Raw genomic sequence first — 25,925 nt, forward strand, 5'->3', positions numbered from 1 at the left:
CTTCAACTGAGAATGTACCTGTCTCTAACAAGGACACGGGAAGAAAAAATAGAAAACGATGAAAAATAACTTGTTTTATAAGTGCCATATTTCTTTGTAAAACAAACAAAAACACAGTTGTTCTCACAGTATTTCTTTTCTTTTCTTTTTTTTTTCTCACAGTATTTCTTGAGAAAAGCTCTTTCAGGAAGGTGATTGAATGCTTGGCGACGGAAATGATCTGGAGCCACCTTGTGGTCATTTTCTGTAATTGCATGTGGCTTTTAAAACAACCATGGAACCGTATTCTAGAGTAAATAAAGGTAGTTTAAAGCTGAAAAATTCTCTAATTTCTTTCAGAATGCTAGCGTTAACAATATAGGCAACATATTTATAACAGAGGTGCCAGACAAAAATATTTTTGTAGGGACGCCTGGGTGGCTCAGTCGATTAAGATTCTGCCTTCCGCTCAGGTCCTGATCTCAGAGTCCTGGGATCAAGCCCCTCATCCTGCTCCCTGATCGGCAGGAAGTTGGCCTCTCCCTCTTCCTCTGCCTCTCCCCCTGATGTGCCCTCTCTCTCTCTCTCTCTGTTAGATAAATAAATAAAATCTTAAAGGTACACAAACACACACGCATATATGTTTTTGTTTTGTTTTGGTTTTGGTTTTTTTGGTGACAGAAAGCAGTAATGATGATAGTAGCAGTCACTCACTTACTCAGTGCTCCCTGTGTGCCAGGCACTGGGCTGTGGGTCTTGTGTACCTTCATTCACTGGATGGGAAGAACGCTTTAGGGAGAACCAAGGCAGACTAAATCAAGGCCACGCAGATTTACTAAGAAGTGCAGGGGGCATTTGAAAGTCAAATCAATAGTAACTACTACCCTTTTAAAAATACCTATTGTAAAAAAAAAAAAATACCTATTGTATATCAGGCATCAGGTTAAGCTCTTTCTATTTGTTATCTAATCGTTATAACATTCTTACAGGGTAAATATTACTACACCCACTATCTAAATGAAGAGATTCAGACATAATCTGGGTTTAGACAGAATAGAAACCTGCCCTGAGTCATTAGCCGAAAGTGACAAAGCGAGAATTTGAAAGTGGGATGATTTGGTCCTAAAGATGACACTCTTTATATTATGGTGTACTGTATTAACTATATCATAATAATACTTTAATCGTACGTATCTGGATTTATTCATTCACTCACTTGTAACACACACACAATGAGGGAAGGTGTGGGGTAGGGACAAGAGAGAAAGGCTAAAATACAGGCTGTTGGGTTTAAGGCTCAGGGTCCATCTAACAGGATCTAAGAAGCATCTATTTTCTTCAGAGCTGGGAAGTCTGATTAATATGGCTTTAATTATGATGGAAGAAGGCTAAGAGAAAATATCATATATATATGTACATATACACACACACATATACATCTGGGCATTATGGAGGTTATGCTGAATTTTCTCATTTACATACACACACACACCCCCCATGACACATTTTCTGGCATACTTTCTTCTCCTTCCCTGGGTAAATCATTCCTTTCCAAGTTGATACTTGGATATCAGTTTCCTGAGAAGCTTCCCTGGCCAGCTTCCCCAGTCTAATGTCCCTGAAACTTCCATATTCCACTCACCCGCCTTCCGCCTTTCCCAGCACTTTGCACATTTCCCTGTGGTTGTGTTTTCCTGTGCCCCATCAGACACTAAGCTCCATGGCTCTCCATGCCACTTCTTCCATCAGTGGACCACCAGCATTCAATAAAAGCTTGTTGGCAAATGAATTAAGATCTACAAAGAAATCAGTATAAATCACAAAAATAAATGCAGTAAGCACCAGGGATGCAGAGTAGAAGTATAAATTACAGTAAAGTGGATGCACAGAAGGGGCAAATGGCCTATTTGATCTGAGGAAGGAGATGGTTAAACATATTTTTCTTAAGGAAGTGATATTTGATCTGTGTAGGGGCAGATGGGAAGAACAGAAGGTCATCATCAGGAATGAGACTGGCCATCAAATACTAATGTACATGAAAAATAAATTGCCTGGTGAATTTGTTAAAATGCGGATTCCCTGGCCCAATGCCTAGGAGTTAGATTTCAGTGGAATCTTGGAGCCCACATTTCTAAAAAGGTCTTCTGCTGATTTCAGCGCTGATGATCTTGGGACCTCATTTTGAGGAAACCAGAGGCATGAAAAGCATGATGTGTCTGAGGCCTTGCAAGAAGTTCATTGTGGCTGGGATTTGCGATGCAGGAGAAGAATGTTGGAAGGGATGGTTAGGAAATAGTTGAGGCCAGGTTATGAAGAGCCTTGTGGATCGTGCCAAGGAATTTAAATTTTATTCTGTAGTTCTATGGAGCCATTGGTCACCTAAAAGGAGGAAGGAGATAAGATCAAATATGGTTTGACTTCATTGTAGAGTGTGGAATTCATGGGCAAGAGACCAAAGATAGGGTTCCCACCAGATACCTCTCCCACCCACTGCCTCAATGGATCTAAGCAGTGTTTTTCAAAAGACTCTTGGGATCCATAAATTTTCTAGGATGGTCTCTTTAGCTTGTGTCTTTTTTTTTTTTTAAGGTTTTTTATTTATTTGACAGAGATATAGAGTACAAGTAGGCAGAGCAGCAGGCAGAGAGAGAGAGGGAGAAGCAGGGTCTCCGCTGAGCAGAGAGCCCGATGTGAGGCTTGATTCCAGGACCCTGAGATCATGACCTGAGCTGAAGGCAAATGCTTAACCGACTAAGCCACCCAGGTGCCCCACTTTAGCTTGTGTTATGATGTCAATAATAATTTGAGATGAAGGCAGTCTTTCCTCAAGTCATCTCATTGGTTGTTTTATATCCCCTACTACTAGGAAGTTCTAGGGGCTGTTTGCATTTGTGCTTCTCTCTGTATCATGCCTGTGAACTGGCAAGACAGTGTTGGAAAGTGTTGGATCAGTGCCTGGTACACAGTAAGGACTGCACGAGTTTTTACCACGTTTATGACTGCTTTTTGTTAGAAACCTCTCCTAGGCTGTGTTTTCCTGCCATAACTGCAGGGACTTCAGCAACAGCCTGGCAGAGCCAGAGACCTCTTCCAAAGTCTGAGAAACATGCTGTAACGGCCTTCTGATGTGGCCTTACTTGAGCTTACCTTATTAGCACATCCCTGTTAGAGAGGGAGCCTTTGGAAATCATACCAGACTCCGTAGCTGAGATCTCCAAGCAGAGAACATACATGGCTGTCACAACCTCTTACATGACTAATTACCCAGGGTCATGGCACCAAGCTTGAGATAGGAGGGAGCATGGTCAGCACCAAACTTGATTGTCGTTTTTCCAATATCTGAAGACTCTAAAACGCTTACCCTAAGTATCCTTGGTTACTTCTCCTCCTGTACATAGATTGGTGGAAGTTGATGGGAATAAGGCAGATGGGAATCTGGGATTTTGTAAGGTGGAAACTGTTAGGGTTGAAGTATCACGAACTACTTACTTCAGAATCAAGGGATTAATAAGGACCCATCCTAGGTTCTTCTGGTGGCAAAGCATCAGGACTGGCTTCTTCGTTCTCTCCAGCTTGCCCTGGACACTGGGCTTTAGCTCTGGATTCCTGGTACATCTCTCATGGGCTCCTTGTCACCAACATCTCTCCTGGACGCTCTCCCTCAAGATTTCTTTTCCTCTTTTCATCCCACCCTGACTCCATCCTTTGGTTTTGTTGAGCCCTTTCCCTATACAGAGTTGCATGTCCTTCTTCTGATCCTGCCTGGGTTGAGCAGGGCTCACTGGGGCCCTATTTCAAGAGCCATCTATCACTCGGGCCTCTGTGGACTGGTGTCAGCAGCCCAGAATCAGCTGTACTGCTTCACAAAACATTTCCCTCCAGCCACAATTTAGAAAGTGGCGGATACCATCCACCATCCACCATCAAACGCTGGGCCCTCCTCACAACTCTGTAATGCTTGCATTCTGTAAGAGGACCTGACGGCTGATTCTGCACGCATAGTCCATCACTGTTTTTCTGTGCTCAGGTATTACGCCAAAGGCACATAGTAGCCTAAAGGAAACCCACTCAGAGTTTCTTTTTCAACTTACATAAATAAATGGAGATGGCTCTTTTTGCCCTTGTAATCAAAGCAGAGAAAAGCAGCTGAGGCTCCTTCCCAAATGTCAAGAAATCTGAGTGGGGAGGGCATTATCGAGTGTAATGTGTAGGAAATCGATCTATTCTTTAGCTCCATTGTCTTCCAGCGTGGGCATAGAGTTCCTAGAAAATTCTACTCTTTGTTAGGGGATCCCCTGGGAATTATAGGCTCTTTTGTTCCCTAACTGAAGCATACTTCAGAGAAACCAGGTCCTAGTATTCCTCCCTTGATGGGAAAGGGCTCCAGCTGGGAGCCCTAGAATTTCCGGGCCACCTGGAACAGACTTTGAAGTCTTACCTGAAAGGAGCGAAGACCGTAGACCAGTCGTTCAGATCAAGGCTGTCTGGTTCTATTCTGTTTGAAAATAGAGTCCGAATCAGATTAGATTCCGACTGTTGGCTGGTTTTTATCGACTTCTATCAGTCTAACCACTGTAGGCAAGGTTTGCCCTTGAGCACCCTAGTGATAAGTAGATGATGTGGAAGGAGTGAGGAGTTCTCACTTCTTAAACCTGACCCTAAACCTACTGGCTGCCCTTTAGTAGCCTAGGGCATCCTGACTTCAAATCACACTGTCCGTTTAATGTGTAATAATTTATAGAATTATAATTGTAATGTTCCTTTTTTTTTTTTCCTGCCCTCATGATTAGTTATCTCAAATGCAAATATATTGCAATGACAAAGAATGCTTTATGGTCAATCATTAAGCTCTCTGAAAATGCCATCCTTGTGGAATGCTTCTGGAAAGGTCACCGTTCCTTAAACTCCATTCAGTGCTTCTGTTCTTTTTTTCAGCCTTTGTCTGTTCTTTTGGAGGGAAGAACAAGCACTTCCCAACTCACAGCTTTTGGTTCTATCTTTCCTTCCACACTGCACACCATCTAGTGGAGGCGAGGCAGCCACCACCTTACGTTCCTTCCAGGTTGTCTCTGACGGAGACCACTCGCCATGAGAGCCTGCAGTAGACAAGGATCGTCTATGCTCAGAAGGAACTGAGGTGATACGGACTGTTAACGTTACTCTGGCTGGTATTGGAGGTCTGAGCTGACTCCCCCGTGCTGTACCTGTGACCTCTTACCCCATAGCCTCCTCCCAAAATTTTTTTCCTCCCAGATTTTACATAATGCATTGCACCTTCAGGGCACTCCCAGCACTCAAGACCAAGAGTCCTTGCAAGGGCATGTGGCCAAATGCCTTTTATAGATTTGTAAGGCAGTAATCTTCTGCCACCTCCTGGCATGGCCCTCCATTTATCTGTACTCATATCTCTGCCTGTAGAATTAATGGCTTCAGAGGAAGGAGCTTGTTGCTAATGGGTAGCAATTCTGGAGAGGGGGATCTGGAGGGGTCATGCAGGGTTGAACCTAATAACAGGCCCAGGCCTATGGCCCAGAAGACTTTCTTACTCTGACATTCAGCACGTTTTGTCTTACAATTAGAATATTAATAGCCGATGCTTATAGTGCTTACCCTGTGCCAGGCTTTCTTCTAAATTCTTCACAATGAACTTAGTGCTGTTAACCCCAACACTAAAGAGAGATTTATGAGGGAGAAAACTCCCAATTCTATAATCTCATCCATGAGTCACTTGGAAAGCAATCCAACTGCTTTTCTCTTTAATTCTGTGTCAAAGTATGAGGCTAACATAATAACCTCTACTGGTTGTTTTCCTTGGCATTTCTATAGGACAACTCCCGTCCAAACTGGCCCCCCGAGTTAGCCTGGTCCTAACAGTCTCGTGAATGTTGACTCAGCCACAACCCTGGATGCTCTCCCAACCTTCCCGCTTAGAGGGCACCCCGTGCACCTTTACCAGTTCATACCCTGTCCACACGTTCCACAGCACACGTGGCTATGTTTGGTCATTAGAGTAGGGTGTCTGTTACATCGGATCTATGTGGTGATGTCATTCAGATAAAGGAGAACACTATACCACATTTTCAACAATCCTGGACAGTAACATTTCAAAGTGTAACTTTAGCATACTGCCCCCGTACTTCACGGCCAACCAATAAATTCATTAACAAAATCTGTTTCCTCTTCTATCCTTGATCGATATTGCGAAAGTCCTTTTCAATTCCTGTAGAACTTCTCCTTAAAGCCTGCTTTCATTCATTTCAAATACAGTCATGATGATATACTCCAGGAGGTCATCTCTCTCACATAACTAGCAATCTGGATGTAATTTTAAGCTCAGCTGGGATTCTCCATGTACAGAAATATTTAGCAGTTCGCTTAATGGAAATAGTAATGTGTTACAGAAATGAAGTAGCGTCCATTTCTTTCCTCTGACTGGGAAGCCTATAGCTTACTTACAACACAGCGCTTCTACTCGGACCCTTTGTCCGTGCTAACATGAGCTGTTTCTCTCTGTGTTTCTTCATACATACAGTTTCAGATTTCTATACACAGAGATACATTTCTTCTTTGTATACAATACTTATTTGCCTCTGTTTCTCTTGAGGAGGCAATAATATTCCATTATCGTATTAGTTAGGATGATTTTGATACCAATTAATGGAAACCCTAACTCAAATTAGGCTAAGCAATAAAAACAATTTATTGGTCATGTTAAATAAGATCAAGAATTAGTCCGAGTTCTAGATAAGGCTTGATCCAGTAACTTAGAAAGGTAACCTGTAATTTGACTGCTTAGTTATCTAAAGCATTGCAAATGGCTTTCAACTGCTTTTAGTATTCATATTCATACCTAGCAGAAAGAACCCTTCTGTGGGAGGTGCCTGGGTGGCTCAGTCATTAAGTGTCTTCCTTCAGCTTAGGTCATGGTTCCAGGGTCCTGGGATCGAGTCCCACATCAGGCTCCCTACTCAATGGGAAGCCTGCTTCTCCCTCTCTCACTCCCCCTGTTTGTGTTCGCTCTCTCACTGTGTCTCTCTCTGTCAAATAAATTAATAAAATCTTTTTTAAAAAGAGAATTCTGTGAATTTCTAGTAAAGAATTTCTTTTCTCAAAAGTGCCAGTGCACATTTTCTTGCATCTCAGTGTCCAACTGGGTCACACCCCATCTCCAGGCAATCAGTTCTGGCTGGTAAATGGTACAGACTGACTGGCTTAAGGTATGCAGGGTTCACCTCTGATAATGTGGGATCAGCTTTTGCCAAGCACAGAGGCTTGTACTGAAGAATGTATTTTCATAGGAGGAAGTAGAGCGAGCTTGGATACAGCAAGCTACCCTACCCTGACCATAGTTCTGTCAAATTGAATCCCACTTATTGTCAAGGAAGGCTGTGAAGTGTTACTTACCATCTCTTGTGTGGTCTGTTTCACATGTGCTCTGTATATTTCCCACACTCTTTGCTTTGGTATGCACAGATCTCTGAAACTTCAAGCAGTCTTACTGGATCCCTTCTCAACTATTTTCTTGTGTGAATGAGTAGGTCCTGAGTCAAGTGCTTTACATGTTCACACCTTAGAATTTCACCAAAGTCTTGTGCAGCAGATGCCATCAACTTCTTTCTGGAGATGAAGAAACAACATTAACTAATTTGCTCAGTGTCACATAATTGGTAAGTGATGGAATTGGGATTTATATGAAGGTTGACTGTCTCTAAACCTGCAGCCTTAACGACGACACCATGCCAACTAGCATGTCTCCTGAGACTCACCAGGAGTGCTGGGAGAGCCACATGAACTATTTTGGTTATATTCGGAAAAATCAAGAGAATAAAGAAGTTAGACTCTGTTTCTTGGGGCTAATAGTTTAGTGTTAGGAAATAACGAAGAGTAAGTAGAAATCCTGTATTTCTCTTTTTTATTTTTAATTTTTTATTTTTTATAAACATATATTTTTATCCCCAGGGGTACAGGTCTGTGAATCACCAGGTTTACACACTTCACAGCACTCATCAAAGCACATACCCTCCCCAATGTCCATAACCCCACCCCCCTTCTCCCAACCCCCTCTCCCCCCAGCAACCCTCAGTTTGTTTTGTGAGATTAAGAGTCACTTATGGTTTGTCTCCCTCCCAATCCCATCTTGTTTCATTGATTCTTCTTCTACCCAGAAATCCTGTATTTCTACATTGCTTTTCATCTTTCCCGTTAGGGGAGTGATCTTTGTTCAGAAAGAGTAGCTCATATAGTGGTAATAGGGAATAGATTTTGAAGCTCAGTGAAGACATTACGGAACACCTAGCCATTTTCGTGAGTTCTTGTCTTCTTGCCTGGACAAATTAAATACCAGGACCTGCGAGCAGCTGTGCCAGAGTCAGACTGCTGGAGCAATGACAGCGATCTGTGGTAATGGGAGCTACTCCCAAAGGCCAAAATAAATAAGTGAGCAAACAAACACATAAACATTTACACTATAGACTGACAAGGTGTTCATTGTGGGCAAGTGCCAAAGTAGCTACCCAAACCATAATTTATTAGCACTTAGGAAAGGAAGGTACTCTTCCCAATAAAAGGAAGTAACCCTTCCAAATAAAAATGGCAGACTGAAGAGTCATGTTTACTTCTGCTTTTTTCTTAAGACTCAAAAATCACAATTAAGAACTTAAAAATGCATAAATCTGAGTATGTGTAGTAACAAATGAGAAGGCCCTACATTTTGAAGCTAAAAATGAAATACATGCATTGCTGCTGACCTAGAAGTCCATTGAAAATGAAACCCAAGCCTGTGATCAGACAGAAAAGTCAATGAGAAGTAGGTCTGTTCACTACAAACCTGAAAAGGCTTGGGGAAAGGACACAGGAGTCATGCATAGAAGGGGGATTGGAGGAATCCTTTCTCTTGCTTGGATCCTGAACCTCTACCTTGCACAAAACTGGAGTATTTCTCTAGGAAAAAAGACATACTCAAAAGAAAAGCCTACTGGCTGCATAACAACACCTTATTGCTTTCATTATTTGGATTCAGGTATGTCTCCCTTCTTATTAAGATGAGTCTCTCAAAGCTAAGGACCATATTCTCTTCCAGTCTGTATTCCCAGCATCTATCCCAGTGCCTAGAAAATAGAAGAAATGTATCATAATATACTTTTATTATTATTTGGTTACAGTGGGAGTTTATACCTGTTGACTCAAAATAGTTCTCTTTGAGTCTTGAGATACTATGACTACAAAACAAAAACTTAATTTCCCAAGAAATTATCGAGATTGTGTATAATAGACTGTGACCTTTAAACTGTATAATTGAGAAAATGGGTATCCATTGGGAACAGCACAGTGTAATATCACATATAGGAAGCAGTGAAGAAAATGCAATCATTTCCTCGATGTATTTATTTTTTCATTCTCCGTTCCTCTATAGTTTCCTTCTCTTCATTCTGTTCACTACTCTCTTCACATTTAGAGATCATGTAAGTTTGTTCTGTGTATCTGGTGGATATTATGTATCTCTATGACTCTCTTTTGTTCTAAGATTTATTTATTTGAGAGAGAGAGAGAGAATACACAGCGTGGGGAAGGGAGAGGCAGAGAAAGAGGGAGAAGGAAGCGCAGACTTCCGCACTGAGTGCAGAACCCCATGCAGGGCTGGATCTCAGGACCCTCGGATCAGACCTGAGCTGAATCCAAGAGTCTGATGCTCAACCCACTGCACCCTTATGACTTTCAGTCTTTTATAAACCAGCCAGTGCCATGTGTCCGCTGGTTAACATTCCTGTGTTTAGAGTCAAGGACTTTGGGAATACAGTCCTCTTCCATAATCAAGACAGTGTGCTTTTGGCAAAAGATTAGACAAATTGATCAAGGGAACAGAACAGAGAGTCCAGAAATAGACTCACATAAATACACTAAACTGATTTTTAAAAAAGAAGAAAAAGTAAGACAATGGAGTAAAAATAGTATTTTCAACAAATGGTGTTGGAACATCTACATGCAAAGAAAATGAATCTAGACAGAGACCTTATACTCTTCATTCAAATTAACTCAAAATGTATCAGAAATCTACATATAAAATGCAAAAACATGAGATTCCTATAATATGACATAGGAGAAAACCTTGTGTATGATTATAACTGCTTAGATATAACACCAAGCATGAGCCACTAAAGAAAGAATTGATAAGCTGGATTTTATCAAAATTAAAAATATGCTCTGTGAAAGATAATGTCAAGAGAATGAAAGAACTAGCCACAGACTGGGAAAAAAATATTTGCAAAAGACACATCTGATAAAGGACTGTTAACCAAAATATAAAATGAATTCCTAAAACTCAACAGTAGGAAAACAACCCCAATGAACAAATGGGCCACAGACTTTAACTGACACCTCTCCAGAGAAGACATACAGATGGCAAATAAGAAGATAAAAGGACGTTCCACATCAAATGTAATTAAGAAACTGCAAATTAGAGTAGTAAGATACCACTATACAACTATTAGAATGCCCGAGATCTGGAACGCTAACATCACCAAATGATGGTGAAGATGGGGAGCAATAGGGATTCTCATTCATTGCTGGTGGGAATGAAAAATGATACAGCCTCTTTGGAAGGCAGTCTGGTGATTTTTTACAAAATTAAACACATTCGCACCATATGACCCAGCAATTGTTTATCATGGTATGTCCCTAAAGGAGTTGGTGACTTATGTCACACAAAAATCTGAACATGGATATTCACGGTTGTTTTTTTATAATTGTGAAATCTTGGAAGGAACCAAGATCTACTTAGGTGGTGGTATATCCAGATAATGGAATACTACTTGGTGCTAAAAAAGAAATGAGCCACTAAAATACATGGCGGGAACTTAAAAAATGCACATTATGAAGTGAAAGAAGTTAATCTAAAAAGACTATATGATTCCAGCTATAAGACATTTTAGAAAAGGCGAAACTGTGGAGACAATACAAGAATGGGTGGTTGCCAGGAGTTAGTGAATAGGGAGAAATGAATAGAAAGCACACAGAGAATTTTTAGGGCAATTGAAATTTTTAGGGCAAGTGAAAATTTCTTTGTTTGACACTATAAAAGTGAAGTCATGCCAATATAAATTTGTCCAAATCCATAGAATATACAACACCAAGAATGAATCCAGATGTAAACTATGAACTTTGCCTGATTAGTATGTGTCAGTGTAGGTTTACCAATTGTGGTAAATATACAACTTTGTGGGGGATGTTAGTAGTGGGGGGCTGTGCATGTGTGGTATCAAGGTATAACTGGGAAATATCTGTACTTTCCTCTCAATTTTTCTGGGAATCTAAAATTGCTCTAAAAAAATAAAGTCTTAAAAATAAGAAACAAGTGACAATGGCAAAAACTGCTTTTCCTAGAAGTTCAGACTTAATATTAGACTTAATATTAATGTCATAATTAGGCCAGACTTAATATTAGGTCAGACTTAGTATTAACGTAAGCACAATGAAAAACATAAAGCTTTGAAAAGTACAGGTAGAATTATGCAAAATTTATACACTGTTGGCTTAAAAAAGAACCTAATTCTTATTGGGCAGTATCTGTTCATTTGAAAACTGCTTTTAGAACATCTTACGTGGACGTTTTAGTAAAAAAAAGATGTTACTAAGATAGTATAAGGCAGTTTCTAGAAGACATTTACATCTAATGTTTGCTTTAGCTTTAGTTTCTTCATTGAAAGCACACACATTCAGTTTATATTTAAGTTTATTCTAAACTCACAAAAAAGTATCATGTTACAATCGATACATAAATGTGAATGAGCCTGGGGTGGTACATCTCAACCAAGGCAAATCTAGAAGTTCGACTCCTTGAATTCATTATTTCTATGAACATCTCCAGATATTGATTTTCTCTGTTTGCTTTACAATTTAAAAAGTATTATTTTCTTAAAATTTGAATAGGTTGTATGGTTTATATCATTCAGAAATCAAGAATCCGAAAGTATACAACAAAAACTTCTTTCCTTTCATTGACACAATATACTTCTTATGTATCCTTCTCGAGAACTTCCCTACAACACCTAAGAATACATATTTCCTTACTCCAATTTTCACAGGAAAGGAACATGCTCTACCTAATTATTTGCACCTTGCTTTTTTTTTTTTTTTTTTTTTAGGTTTGTTTATTGTTGTAATAACGTATCTTGGAGCCCTTATTGCTCCAGTATATAGAATGTCTTCCTTCTTTTTACACCAGCCCAGAGTTCCTTTTGTGGATATATAGATTATGTAACTGTAGGTGTGCTGACAGCTGACAACACCGACCCCTTCTTTGGCCCTCGGTCTTGATTGCTCTGGCCCAAAGGTGGTACCAGTTTAGATAACTAGTAGAGATCCTCTGGCGCACAGATGGTGCCAATTTAGGTAACTACCCTGTAACCTTACTACCATGCCCCTCCTTCTATAAAAGCCGTAGTTTGAGGGCCAGGCTTTGCAGAAAATACGGAGGCAGAGAACAGATATGGAGAATGGCCTACTACTACCTGGGTCATCTCCTTCTAACAATGAGGCCCATATTGACTGACACTTGTTTATATTCTTGATTCTACAAATAATGCCACAATAAATATCTTTGCTTATATGTGCTTTTTCAAATATTTGAGTGTTTAGAATGGGACTTTCGCCAAACTAATGTGTGGAAATGCTTATCCCAGTGAGTTTTAATTTGCATTTATTTTATTATCATTGAGTTAAGAGCTAGTTGTAAATTGCTTTCCTATGAACTCTCTGTTTATATCCCTTGTCTATTTGTTTCACTATTGGGTTTCAACCTTTCCTTAATGGTTTTTATTCTATATATTAGAAAAGTCATCTTTTGAAATGTAATATCTTTTGACTAATGCGTAATAACAGAGTCAAATTTTAGTCAATTGATTGTACATGGGTTTATTTTATTTCACCTGTGGTTATATTAATGAGATTACATGTACTAAGTGGCTTAGGATCACAAATGTAAAATGTAGTGTGTCTTTCTTCCTGACCTCATAATTTATTAGGGATGAGAAATATCTAAAAATAACTTAGATACAAGGTGGGTGTGGGTAAGAGAGAAATTAATCCTGACTACGGAATCAGGGAAGACTTGTACTGGGAAAGGTGGGTGGGGGAGGGAAGATTTTGCAAAGGAGACTTAAATGAGGAAGGCTCTTAAGTGACCTGTGAATTTGGAGTCTTTTGGGTGTCCCTTGAACACAAAGTGCCAGAGAGCAGGTCTTGAGGTGATGGTCTGTGTCATGAAAGACCTCTTGATAAGCAGACTCAGAGTTTTTGAATTTTAAAGAATCATAATTCTCATTAAAATCATTTTGCAAATGAAGAAATTGAGGCAAGAGAAATTAATGGATTCTCTTAATGTCTGAGTTGTCAAAGACTGTGCGGGGACTCAAACTATGGATTCCTGTCCCATGTTGTTCCATTACTTACACTCCCTCTAGAAACTGTGGTTAAACTAAAGAAGGCTCTGAATACCAGTGAAGGCATATGGAAAGGACCTGGGATAATTATTAGGATAAATTAGAGGGAAGAGGAGGTAAATATAATAATCAGGTGAAATCTGGGTTATTGTAAGAAAAACTAACTTCGTTTCCATTTTGAGGCCTCACAAAACCCTGGGTAGGTAGCACGTTTGTTAGAATGCCTTCTAATCTTTCGGTTTGAGAAATTGTACGGGCACGCAGGAAAATAAGTGTCTATGTTTGTATTTTCTGTGTGGGGTCATTGGCATGAATAACAGAATCTAGACTGCCTATTTATTAGGAAGGTCCAGCTTTGCCCTCTTGAGTCCCCCTGGCCGTGTCACATACATTGCCTTCACTCTTAGGACACTCATCCAAAAGGTCACTCCTCCCAAGATTGCGCCTTAGGAAGAAAATAGCAATCTAAAGCAAATGAGTACTTCATTCGGGCATAGCGTCAACATGTGTGATTTAATACTAAGACTAAAACTCATTGCTATGGGCTTCATTCAATATCAGCACATAGGTATAGGCTTTCATATTTTATCACTCCTTTCTCCATCAACAGCTACATGTTTCAAGTTCATCTTTTGTACAAGCAATCAATTTTCAGGAAAACTGGCTGTCAAGCTAGAGCTTGAAGGAAATAAAAAGAGAAGAATATCAATAAGCTTCCTGCTGCTTTGTCCTTTATAAATGGTCAGATTTATGCCTTATATGCCTGATACCTATTTTCTGAAGCTTCCAGTTGGCTTCCAGAGGGGGAAAAAAGCCCCTGAACTATCCACCTTAAAGATCTTGCCCTTTACCTCTGGGACAAGTTAATTAGCTTTTTGGTTTTTTTCCATTTAAATTAAAGACCAATTACGATGAAGGGGAATAATTACATTCAGTGGCATTTTATTTCTGATTTTATTATTGCTTTAGTCTTGCTTGATGTGGTTGGCTTCGAGTCTAACAGCCAGAAAACAGGATTCACAGTTGAGATGGTATAATGACCTGAAGAAGTAGAATTACTTCATAATTGGGTTTATGTATTGACTAATTACCATGCCCCAGAATTTTTCAGTTTAAAAATAAGGAAAATAATGTCCATAGTTGGGAGATTTTCAATGAAATACTTAGGTAATTTTCTAACAGTAGGAGCTCAGTGGTGATTCCAGCCACAGTGAATTTAGCGATGATTAAAATAATCTTATATTACAACCAATTACCTTTGGGAACTGATGCAAGCCCATAATCCATTTGATTTTTGTCACAGTCATGCTCTAAGTAAATAGTTCTCGGCTGCTACCAAGAAATTTACTCTCATCGGAACTCAAAATTTTGAAGCTTTTCAAGAGCATTTGGTTTAGTCAGCACTTAATCTGAAAGTAAATGGAGTCCTTTCAAATTCGAGGTTTGATAAGCTTGCAAACAGGAACTCCACTAAGCTTGGTATCTTGTAAATTGAATAAAGGGACCACAAGAGATGTTTGAAGGCATTACCTTCATCCAGAGCATTTGGTACATGGAATCAGATTTTTCCATAGCAGCTGCTTATGTAGTGGATCAATCATTGAAAAAGGTTACAGAAATATGCATAATAATAAACTGAAATTTCAAGAAAATGTAATCTTTGAGAGCTTTAGAAAATTAAATACACCTTTCACAAATATTCATATTTACTTAGAAAATTATATACTAAGAAGGTAGGTTCTACGTAGGAAGAATGATGAAAGCCATATGATAACTTCAGTTCTCTATTATGTTCCCAATTTGCTTAAAATCTATGTCACCTTGAATAAGTTACTTTAATTTTCCATGTCTGAATCTATCTCTATGCATAACAGGAGAATAATACTGCTTATGTATAGGGGTAAACCCAGGCCAGAGTGGATGGTTCACAAGAGCGGCTGCTGTGTTTGCACTGATGTGAGTTAAAGGGGTCCAGTGTTACCCCCTAGGAATGCAGAAGGAAGCCTTCTCTTGGAGTCCTTCATGTTGGTACTATGATTCCTTTATTATCTTTGCCACTTTGGAGTTAGATGGCAAGTTAGTTTTCTTCTCCGCTTCATCTAGACTAAAAAGTTTGTTTGTTTTTTTTTAGTTATTTTTGAATTCAAGAATAATTACTTCTCTCTGCAGAAAGTGACATACTACAGCCAGGGAGTCCTGTATGGGCTGAGCTGGTTTAATATTTAAAAAAAAAATTGCAAACAAGACAAACAAAAACCAGTATATGTGGTCAAGACTAGATTGACGTGCAAATTCTAAAATATACACTATCTGGCACTTCACAAATAAATTTTTTTAACCCCTGCTCTATGGGCTTCTATAACTTTCTAGGATCCTTATGAGAAATGCTGAATAATGTATTTTAATTCTTTATCCTTTCAAGCCTCTGTGGTAAAGTACTTTCCTCTTTTCCAAACTGTCAGCATTTGCATTCATGGTTATAGCTACCCATGTCAAGCGTGTTGCTTTTGTTATATCCATTCATTATGCATCAAATGTTTTAAGACTCGGGACACTCACCATACTGTATTTTGTAGTTTAAAGCTGTTAGATTTATATGTGTATCTCTTCTTCAAATCCTCAACATGAGAATTGGTCAGCTCCTAGAATGGCAATTTGGCCAAGGGTAACAAAGTGCGTGATGTCAGGGAGTCTGATTTGAATTTGAGCTTTACCACTCATCCAGTGTATGACCTTGGCCAGTGTAGCCAAGTTCTCTGCTATAGTTTCTATACTAGCTACACAGTCTAATATAGCACCTTCTAGAATTGTCTGGCTTTTCATGAGAAATCATAACTGAAAGCATCTTGTTCAGTTCTAATGCCTAGTCTAGTCTAATGCCTAGACTCCCCCCAAATATTAGTGGACTCAGAATTTGAGGTCAGAACAATGAATTTATAGATTTAACTCCATGTTAGACCACAAAATAATACCCACAATTTCTTACAGAGTAAGAAATGAATTTTTTTTCTTTCAACAGCCGGGAAAGAAATATTTTTTATTTGGTTAAACTTTATCATTTTCTTTGTAATCTGAATTTATTAGACATGACAAATTCTGTGACATATAAGGTTGTCTGTATTCTTCACTAGGAGAATCTTTATCTTAAAATATTAAATATGTAGTGAGTTTTGTTATCAGGCACATCATTTTTGACTGCGAAACAACTTTATGAAGTGAGTATTTAAGGGGGTCATGTCAGTGAGTACTTGTACAACTATAATGTGTGATGTGACATTACTGAGTGCCTTCAGGGAGATCTATTTCTTCCCACACACATATTTATTCCTTAACATGGCTTCATTTGGAAGCATGCTGAATAGCATGGTAACAGCAATTGCTAATGGCTTCCCAATATCTATTTTTCTTTCTTTTTAGTAAAAGAACCCTATTTTTACCATTGCTGATTGGTACCTAGGAAAAGATGACCACAGTTCCTTACCTTACTGCAACTAGATATGATTGTGGTTATGGAAAGTTGTGTGGCAACTGATGCAAGAAAAATGGTTTGAAGTCAACAGGCAGGAAAAGAATTCTTGAGAAGTCTTTGGTGTAAAAGGTGGTTTTATTAAAGCACAGGGATAGGACCTGTGGGCAGAAAGAGCTGCACTGGGGTCATGGAGTGTCCATTGTGTACTTTAAAGTTGGGAGGGGCTTAGGGCTGGCTTAAGTCTCTAAAGAGTTTTGAAAGCAAGGTTTCTAGGACCTTGAGGGGGCTAACTATTGTTAGGAAAAGGTCATTTATTACCTTCTTATAAAACTCTAGTCCTGAGACCCTTCAGATGTGTATCAGTGGGTCTGTGCTTGAGGGATGATTGCCAATGTTTATCTTGGGGTGCGGGTAGAGATAAAGGAAGTTTCCAAAGGAACTTTTATATGTTAAAGTAGATTTACAGGATCCTGGGGGTGGGGCTAAGATTGCCTTTTGTCGTTAGCAAGGTATTAACATCTAGAGGGCTGAGTTCCTAGAGGAATGTCACTCTGCCTGTTTTAAGGACTTGTTAATGGGCTGTAGGTAGTGAGGAAATTTAGTAACTTTTCTTCTTCCTTTGTTTCCTACATGAGTAACGTCTAGGTAATCTCCTACAAGAGAAAGGCTGTATCTTCTCTTTCTCTAACATCTTGCTGCCTAAAACGAAAATGTAGGTGGCTGGGCCTCTAGCAGGTATATTGGAACTGGAGGTTGAGGATTACCCAACAGGGTAGAAAGGGCAGAGAACTGCAATGTGTCTGGGTTTCTGATGTTTTGAAAGTCTTTGTAAAATTTGTATTGTCTTCCTGCAGGACTTAATTTCTGTGAGATGAAGAATAAGTTATAACTTGTTTTAGTTACTATTATTTTCATTTCTGCCATAGATGGTAAAATCTAATTCTGCCTAATGTAGACGTCAACAGATTTAATTCGTTCATAGTAAAAGTCAAACATCAACGTATTTTAAAAAAGGGGAGCATATTGATGCTATAGCAAGGATCATGAAAATTTAAATTTGCATCTTGACGTTGTCTTCAAATCCATCATTCATACCACTAACTATGTGTGAGTATGTGTGTGTATATAATGACTATGGTACAAAAACTTCTCTAGACTACTGTATTACGTAACTTGATGTTCCAGTGTTGCGCCTGTTCTTGGACAGAACTGATCAGCCAGTCAGAGATCTTATGTCTATGAAGCAATAATAAATTTTACCCAGGTACATTTCTTTAGCACAAATCAACCTTATCATAGAGTTAAGAAATTTTGTAAAAAATGTGTGGGTTATATTACTCTGAAAAAAAGTTATATTTTCTACTTCATTTGCATTTTGTTCCTTCATTTACAACAAAGCTTGGCAGGTGGTACTAATTCGTTAATTGCTACCAATGAATACTGCTATTTTTTGTGAATAAAACTACTATTTGGTGATACAGAGAGGTCGTCTACAAATTACGTAGTATAGTTGTGCCTCTGCAAATAAAACACACTGAACATATCATAATTTTAAATGTTTGTTATCTATGAATTTTCACAACCAGGCAGTGTGGCAAGATGACAGATCCATATGCGAAATAAGAAAAAATACACATGTATAATAATGCCCAGCAATTTCTTTTTGCATTTTTATTGGGAATAATAGATTCAAAGATGAAGTACATTTTACTGATAAAATATTAAAATAACCAACTGCCATGTAATTAAAGTATAAGGATTAGTCTCCTAAAATAGTAAGCAACTCTTCCTTAAATATCAGAAACCTGCAGCTTAGTAAGACTTAGAAGTCATTTTAAGTGAACACTAGAAGCAGGAAGAGAATTCATATTTCTTCGTTTCCAAACTAGTGCTCCCTTGGATAGGCTATATGAAGTTTTAGAAATGATGAATTATTGATAGATGTCCCACTGTTGTTGACTCTTCTGAGCAAGAGATTTAAAATTCAATTCTAGCTTGTACAAAAGCTTTGGAATTAATTGTAGACACCTGCCAATTTCTTGGCTCTGTCCTTTACCTGAGGAGATTATCACTAAACTTCTGCTGTTCCTGTTATCACATTCGGCCCCAGTGGGGTTCCACTGCTCACTCATCAGAGCAGACCTGAAATGCCCCTACAGCTCAGAGGCTGAAAATGATATGGAACCCAATCACACTCAGGGAAATGGGAGCCCTGAATTTTAATGAAGCAACTAGTTGTGATATTTTAAATTCTCTGCTTCATTAATAAAAACCTTGTACTTGCAGCTACTATCCTAAAGCCTATAAATATTGTAAAAGACCAATTGCTTCTCAAAAATATCAATACCACTTACTAAATAAATTATTTACAAAGTAAGCAATGATACTGAACTATAGAAAGGGAAGCTACTAGACAAAAGTAAGCCACATTGGAAATATGCTGGCCGGTTGATATGGGACAAACTCCTAGAAAAGCACGAAGGAGGTAATTTTAAAAAGAGGACTGATGATCGGGATGTTTGTTGCTACCAGTAAAGCCTTCTAGAATAAAGTCGCATGATAGATGGGTGTCCAGTGGGAGATTATAGCTATAGAGGGGGAGGGGTGGAGGCCAAGTGTTGGTTCTTTCTTTACAGCATTCCCCCTCTACAACTTCATAGTCAAGAAGGGACTTCTGTTGTCACTATATCTGTGTTTCTAGGCAATATATTTTCTTAGTGAGAAATAAAACTGTATTAGCTGTTTTGTTATCAGATGGTCAAAGTTGTTAACTTTATTTCTGTACACTGAGTACTTAAAGCGGTGGTGTGGGTTATTGATTAGTGAAAGAAAAAGATAAAATGAGCTAACTGAGTGATATTTGGGAAATCTTCTGATATCTGACTCCATGCAATGGTATGAAAGGCAAAAAGCTGGTAAGAGCTCATGGGTAAACAGAAGTCTAGGAATAATAATTTGACATACAGGATGTCAGTGGGTGGAAGAAAAACAAAAGGACTCATCCAGGAAGAAAAGTAATGTTCTTGTTCCATATTTATCACGCACAGATACTTTAGAGAAGGAACTGTGCCATAGAATATCCATATAATCCATAGTTGTTTGAAGTGTGTCTTTGTGCATTCCACATCAGTCTTAGGAAGAGAGGAGGAGCCTCTGCCAGAGGGGTTTATGAGCCAGGTTTTGTGACAGGGTTCCAGAAAGGGAAATTCGTTAATGCCTTCTGGGAAGATGGAGAAGGTCAGAATGGAAAGAGCTTCTCCATGGAGAAAGGGGAGAACCACGAAAGAATTGAGTGACAACCCACCTCTCCACTCCTCTACCCCCTCCACCCCTCCACCCTGCTCTACAGAAATTACTTGCAGCTGTGACCTCAAGGTGCCAACGAAGCAAAACTCAGACCTGGGAGCAACAAGTGTAAGGCTCAGAATGTTTAGAAGGAGAATTACTGGTCAAAGAGTCTGGACACCTGAGAGAATGAGGATGAGGGCGTTGAGTGCAGGTTTCGCAGAATAAAGCCAGGCCCCAGTATTCAAATATTTCAGAGTTGAAGGGGGGTTCTCATTTTCGGGGCCATTCACTTAACTAATACTTGTAGCTTCTTTAGTCTAGATTTCTACAGTTAGGTGATCTAATGCCTAGAAGTGCCAACTACCCGCTGCAACACCTCTTTGGGGATTGTTTGGTGGGGAGGGGTCTCCAAATTCAGTAAAGCACTTGACTTCCCAGCACAAAACTCAGACTCCTGAGCAATTTTAACACAGTGGTTTGTATCATTAAGTTTGAATAACTCTTACCCCTGAGGGAACGGCAACAGGGTCGCTCACCATCTGTGGTGGCTTAAAAAAAAATGGTCTTGAAATTCCCAGATTGAGAGATGGGGGCTATGTTTCTCCTTTTGGCTCTGTAGCACCTAGAATGCAACATACATGACATTGTGCCAGTTTCAGTCTCCAAGATTAAGAAACTGGCAGCTCCTACTACCTGTCTCTCGGCTAGTGGCTCTTCACACCCAGTTATAACCCTGTGAAGAAGCCAGCTGATCACAGGGTAGAGACCATGTGTTCTCATTCTAGCCAACAACCCCAGTGGACGTCCTGGCCAAGAGCCAGCCTCGACCCCCAGATGTGTGAGTGGATGAGGGTTCAGACAGTCTCAGTCCTCTAGCCCTTGCATCACTGGAGCCTTGCAGCCAGAGAGCTCCAGGGCTCACAATGCGTGAGCTCTGTCCAAATTGCAGATTCATGAGCAGCATAAATAATTGTTCTGGTCCAGTAGGTTTAGTGCGCTTTGGTCCACAGCAACAAATAATCAGAAACATTAACTACCTTAGATTTTTAGTGGCTGCAGAAATCTATCTAGGGGTATCTCTCACTTGTGGATATTGGATTTTTCTGAGAGAAAAGTTTTGCTCCGTGTCTTTCAGGATGCAAGCTGGGAGACACTGTAGATTTCTTTTTAGATTATTGAAGTTCAGGTTTGGCTAATGGGAGCATTTTGTGAATCAACATTAATATAAAATGAGAGCAAAATTATGTAAAATGTTTTCCTGCAGCACTGAACTGGTCTATAGGGACATCAAAGGATTTTTTTTTTTTTTTTTTAAGAGTCTAGATTTTCAACCATCCAAATCTATCTATCTTCTTTCTTGGAGAGAAGCCTTATCCTCTCTCATCAGCTCCCTTCATACCCACCTTGGTCTATTGCTTGGATCACCGTGTTAAACAGACTGCCACTTGAATAAGCCTACTGTTTTCCTTCAAGTACCACACCCTGTTTTCTCTATCCTTCGTATCCCACCTCTGAAACGTATGCTTGACTTACTTGCATGCAGAGTTATCTGCTTTGTTAGCTTCCAAATAGGACTCATTTCTGGCTTGATGTCAAAGTTGATTGGCTAAAATTGTGAATTTATTCAATATTGCACATGATCAGGAAGATTTGGGTCTTACCAGCATCTGGCACACTAAAATATCAGGTACTTATTTGGATTAAGTATTCACTATCCAGCTTTTACATATTTACTTACTTCATTTTCTTCTTTATTTGTGCTTTTCCTGGACTTAGAGAAACCGAGGAAATTAAAATGTGAGCCTAATCAATGCAAGCAGATTAAACCACCAATGTATATAATTTGTAATAAGTTCAAAGTTCTTTTGTGCACAAAATGCTAAAAAATTAAGGAGAACAAATATACATTTCAGTTTTCAGCTAAATATTTATTGTATTGGGAGGAAAAAGTTGAAATATGATTCCATGCAGAACTATTTTCATTCTTGGTGTTTATGTTTTTAGATGTTTGTAACATTACTGAATTTTAAGACATATTGATTTAAGTAAATTACATAAATCATTTGCATGCTATATTCTTTTTGAAAAATTTTTTTTTTTTTTTAGATTTTATTTATTTATTCGACAGACAGAGATCACAAGTAGGCAGAGAGGCAGGCAGAGAGAGAGGAGGAAGCAGGCTCCCCGCCAAGCAGAAAGCCTGATGTGGGGCTCGATCCCAGGACCCTGAGATCATTACCTGAGCCGAAGGCAGAGGCTTTAACCCACTGAGCCACCCAGGTGCCCCGAAAATGTTTTTTTTTTTAATTATAAAAAATGCATATTGTAGAAAGTCTAAGCAATATATAAAAGTATGATTTGAACAGAGACTCTACCCTATGAAATCTTTCCTAATTTGTTATTCCTATTTCCACCTGGTGTCCCAACACACCTGCCAAATTAAGTCTTTACTGTGGGAAAATTCATGAATCCTTTTTACATCACCCCTTTGACATTCACGAACATTATAAACATGACAAACCATTAGAATCAATTTGAAAAAGTTTATTTTAGAATGACATCCTTTTTAAGCCACAAAGTTGACTGTCAAGTCTGGCGATGAAACTGAATCTTGTCTAAATGTCAACAGATGAACTTTTCAGTAAGCATGAGAATATTGTTTTGCAGTAAGCATGAGAATATTATGTTATACTTTTACATTCATTATTTTAAATTATCTAAGGAATTTATTTCAAATAAATGAGCCGTCATTTTATATGATAAATCGGGAGCTCAAAAAGTTAAGCAAATCTTCCACACATATAAATAAAAAGCAGAAATGGCAGTAACCCAGAGCTTCTTTGCTCTCCCAAGTCTGCATTACTGAGCTGACAGCAATTAAGTAAAGTTATCATTGGAGAATTCAGGTAACTGCTGTATAAATAATATTGCTCCCATTCTGTCTGTTGTCATTAAATGCTGCTTCTTATTCATAGAGTAAAACCTGTCCCCTATTGAACTCTTTTCACAAAGAGATGCAACAAATTGAAGGAACACCTAAATTCACATTTTGTCTTACACACACACACACACACACACACACACACACACACTTCTGTTGTAATGTAACCCATGGACTTATTTTTCAGAATTTCTCATAGGTAATGAAAAAAAAACAAACCAGGATGACATTTTTATCACAAGTGAAACTTGATGATATGGCCATAATCTTAGCAAAAATTAGAGCATCTCTTAAGGGAAGAGTGACTTTATGCTAGTTAAGGGTGTATGCCATTTGGCAGAGGAAAACACGTGATCACAATGTATTGCATTTCTTCATTGAGTAGACTTTAACTGAGTACCTATTATGTGCCAGACACTATTATAAGCAGTGAAGATACAGCAGGGAACAAAGTAGATTTAGTCTTAGCTCTTATGGAGCTAAGATCCCAGGGATGCAACAGACAACCAAATGACAAACACGATAATTATAGTGGGTAAGTTAATTATGGACCTGAATAAATATAGTCAACAAATAGAATGATGAAATAAGGAGAGGGGAACTTGAATGCGCATGGATTGCGGAAGGCCTCTTTAGAGGTGAGAACAGAACAATGTCCTGGAGGAGGGTGAGATTCAGCTCTGAAAAGTATAGTGGAGATCAAGGAGGTAGAGCTAATTTAGGTCTGATATTGGACACATGACCGTTTTATAATCCCCACAGAGTCCAAATGCCTAAATTTGAATGCATGGTTTTCTATTTTCCAGAAACTAGTTTCCATTATCAATTATTTCATTTTCTGACATTGATTCTGTAATTCACTGATTGTGAGCATAAAGAATAGATGGATGAATCTGGTAGCTAAGTTGCTCTCCCTTGCTGGTTGGTTCAGGGGTAAATTTTGGTTTTTGAGCATTAATATTCCCGAGTAAAAAGCAGAAAGGAATACAGAGAAAATCGATGGGAGGATAGAGATCTGGTTACTGTTAAAGAAGGAACAAATCAGGTTGAGACTCAAGAAAAAAATAATCTAAATCAGAGAAAGAATCAGGATGTCAAAAGAAGATTATCTCGGTTATTAACAGAAAAAGACCATGCAATAAAATAGTTTAGAATAATGCTAGATCCATAAGACAAGCTATCATATATCCCATTTCTAGTTCTATTTACATGTACTATGTGAAATAATTATTGAATTTATATACAAATGAAACTGTCCATTAAGAAACCTGTAGACGTGGTGTCGATTTAAGTTTCCCCCCTTCTTCTGGCAAATAGTCTTTTACTGTCTCTTTCTGGAATTGCAAAGCAGCATCATTCCTTCCAGGAAGTCTTCATAGACCACCATGTTGGGCTAAATATTTCCTATCTGAGCTCTCACAGTTCTCTGCACAAAGCCCTTTCCTGATTGCTTACCAAAGCAGATCACGAGGAGAATATAGGTGCTTCCAAGACTGGGCCAGAATTTTATTATTCATTGTGTGCACGCTGTGCATGATGACTTCTTTGTAGGTGTTCAGTACATGTTACCTTGAAGTGTTTGCTCTGACTGGACCCTCATTGCAATCACTATTTTTACGTTCTGAAAAGAATTCCCTGTTTATTGCATGGAGCAATAAACAGTTGTGGTGCATAAACAGTGAATTTTGGAACTTGAAGAACAGAATTCATGTTTATTGAGACTTTTTAAAAATAAGAAAACATGGGAGAATTCCTTTAAACTTATGGAGTAGGGAAGGCCTATCTCAACTATGGCTCAAAATCAGAAACTACAAAAGAAAAGATTGATGAAATGGACACCATGGGCACACATATATGCGCACACACACATGCACACATGCTAGTTTTTACATGGCAAGAAAACATCATAAGCAAAAGCAAAATGCATATTAAAACCCTGGGGAAATGTTTGCATATTATACTCTAGATAAAAAGACAAATTTCCCTAATTTATGAAGCAGTCCTAGAAAGTGGGAGGAAAACGACTGCTGGATGCAATAGAAAAGAAGCAAAAGGCAAGGACAGACAGTTCACAGAATGTAGAGTATAAATGACCCTTGGTATTACAAAAAGAACTTAAAAAAAAAAAATTAATAAGAGAAATACGAAATCCACACCAAAATCTCATTTCTTTCTTAACCAGATTGCCAAAAATTTGCTAAGTTTGAGAATATACACCGTTGTCGAGGTTGAGGAGAAAGGGGCCCTCCCATATGTTCCTGATAGGAATGCAAAATGGTACAACCCCTAAGGAAGGGGAACTGGCAATGTCTCCTGGATCTGAAGATGTATTTACCTTTGACCCAGTCATCTTGCTTCTGGAACTCTTCCACAATTATGCCTATACATGTATGAAATCATGTATTTATAAGGTTAGTTATTGTGACATTACTTTTCATAGTAAAAGATCAGAACAAAACCCAATTGTTTATCAATAGAGCACCAGTTACATTAATTACAGCCTATCCACACAATGAACTATTATGCAAACGTAAGAAGGAATGAAGAGGACATCTAGTGACTGATACAGAATGAGCTCCAGGGTAGATTGCTAATGAAAAGATCAAGGTGCAGACCAGTGTAGAGAGGGTAAGAAAGAAGGACTAAGTATTCATATTTTCTTGTGTTAAAGAATCATGGAAGGCCAAACAGGAAACTAATAAAATCATTACGTAGGATGAGGAGAGGAAAAAATGAAGAGAAAGGGCAGGGGTGGGGACAAGACTTCTCTGTGCACACTTTATTGTTTTGACTTAGGAATCGTGTAAATGTT

The 25,925-nt window shown here is 38.7% G+C and overlaps 1 long non-coding RNA gene across 3 annotated transcripts in view; it reads left to right on the forward strand.

The window, feature by feature from the left end:
- Positions 1-25,925, forward strand: part of LOC116591672 — a 275,207-nt gene that overhangs the window by 87,437 nt on the left and 161,845 nt on the right. Inside the window, exon 3 of one of the 3 annotated variants that reach the window (XR_004286105.1) lies at positions 18,366-18,369. The exons of 1 other annotated variant lie outside the window; for it this stretch is intronic. This is a non-coding gene — a long non-coding RNA (uncharacterized LOC116591672). Of the gene's footprint in view, positions 1-4,914; positions 6,909-18,365; positions 18,370-25,925 lie in introns of those variants that run through there. One more of the 3 variants, XR_004286104.1, reaches the window with a different exon arrangement.

Source organism: Mustela erminea, chromosome 1, assembly GCF_009829155.1.
Source record: "Mustela erminea isolate mMusErm1 chromosome 1, mMusErm1.Pri, whole genome shotgun sequence".
Taxonomy (NCBI): domain Eukaryota; kingdom Metazoa; phylum Chordata; class Mammalia; order Carnivora; family Mustelidae; genus Mustela; species Mustela erminea.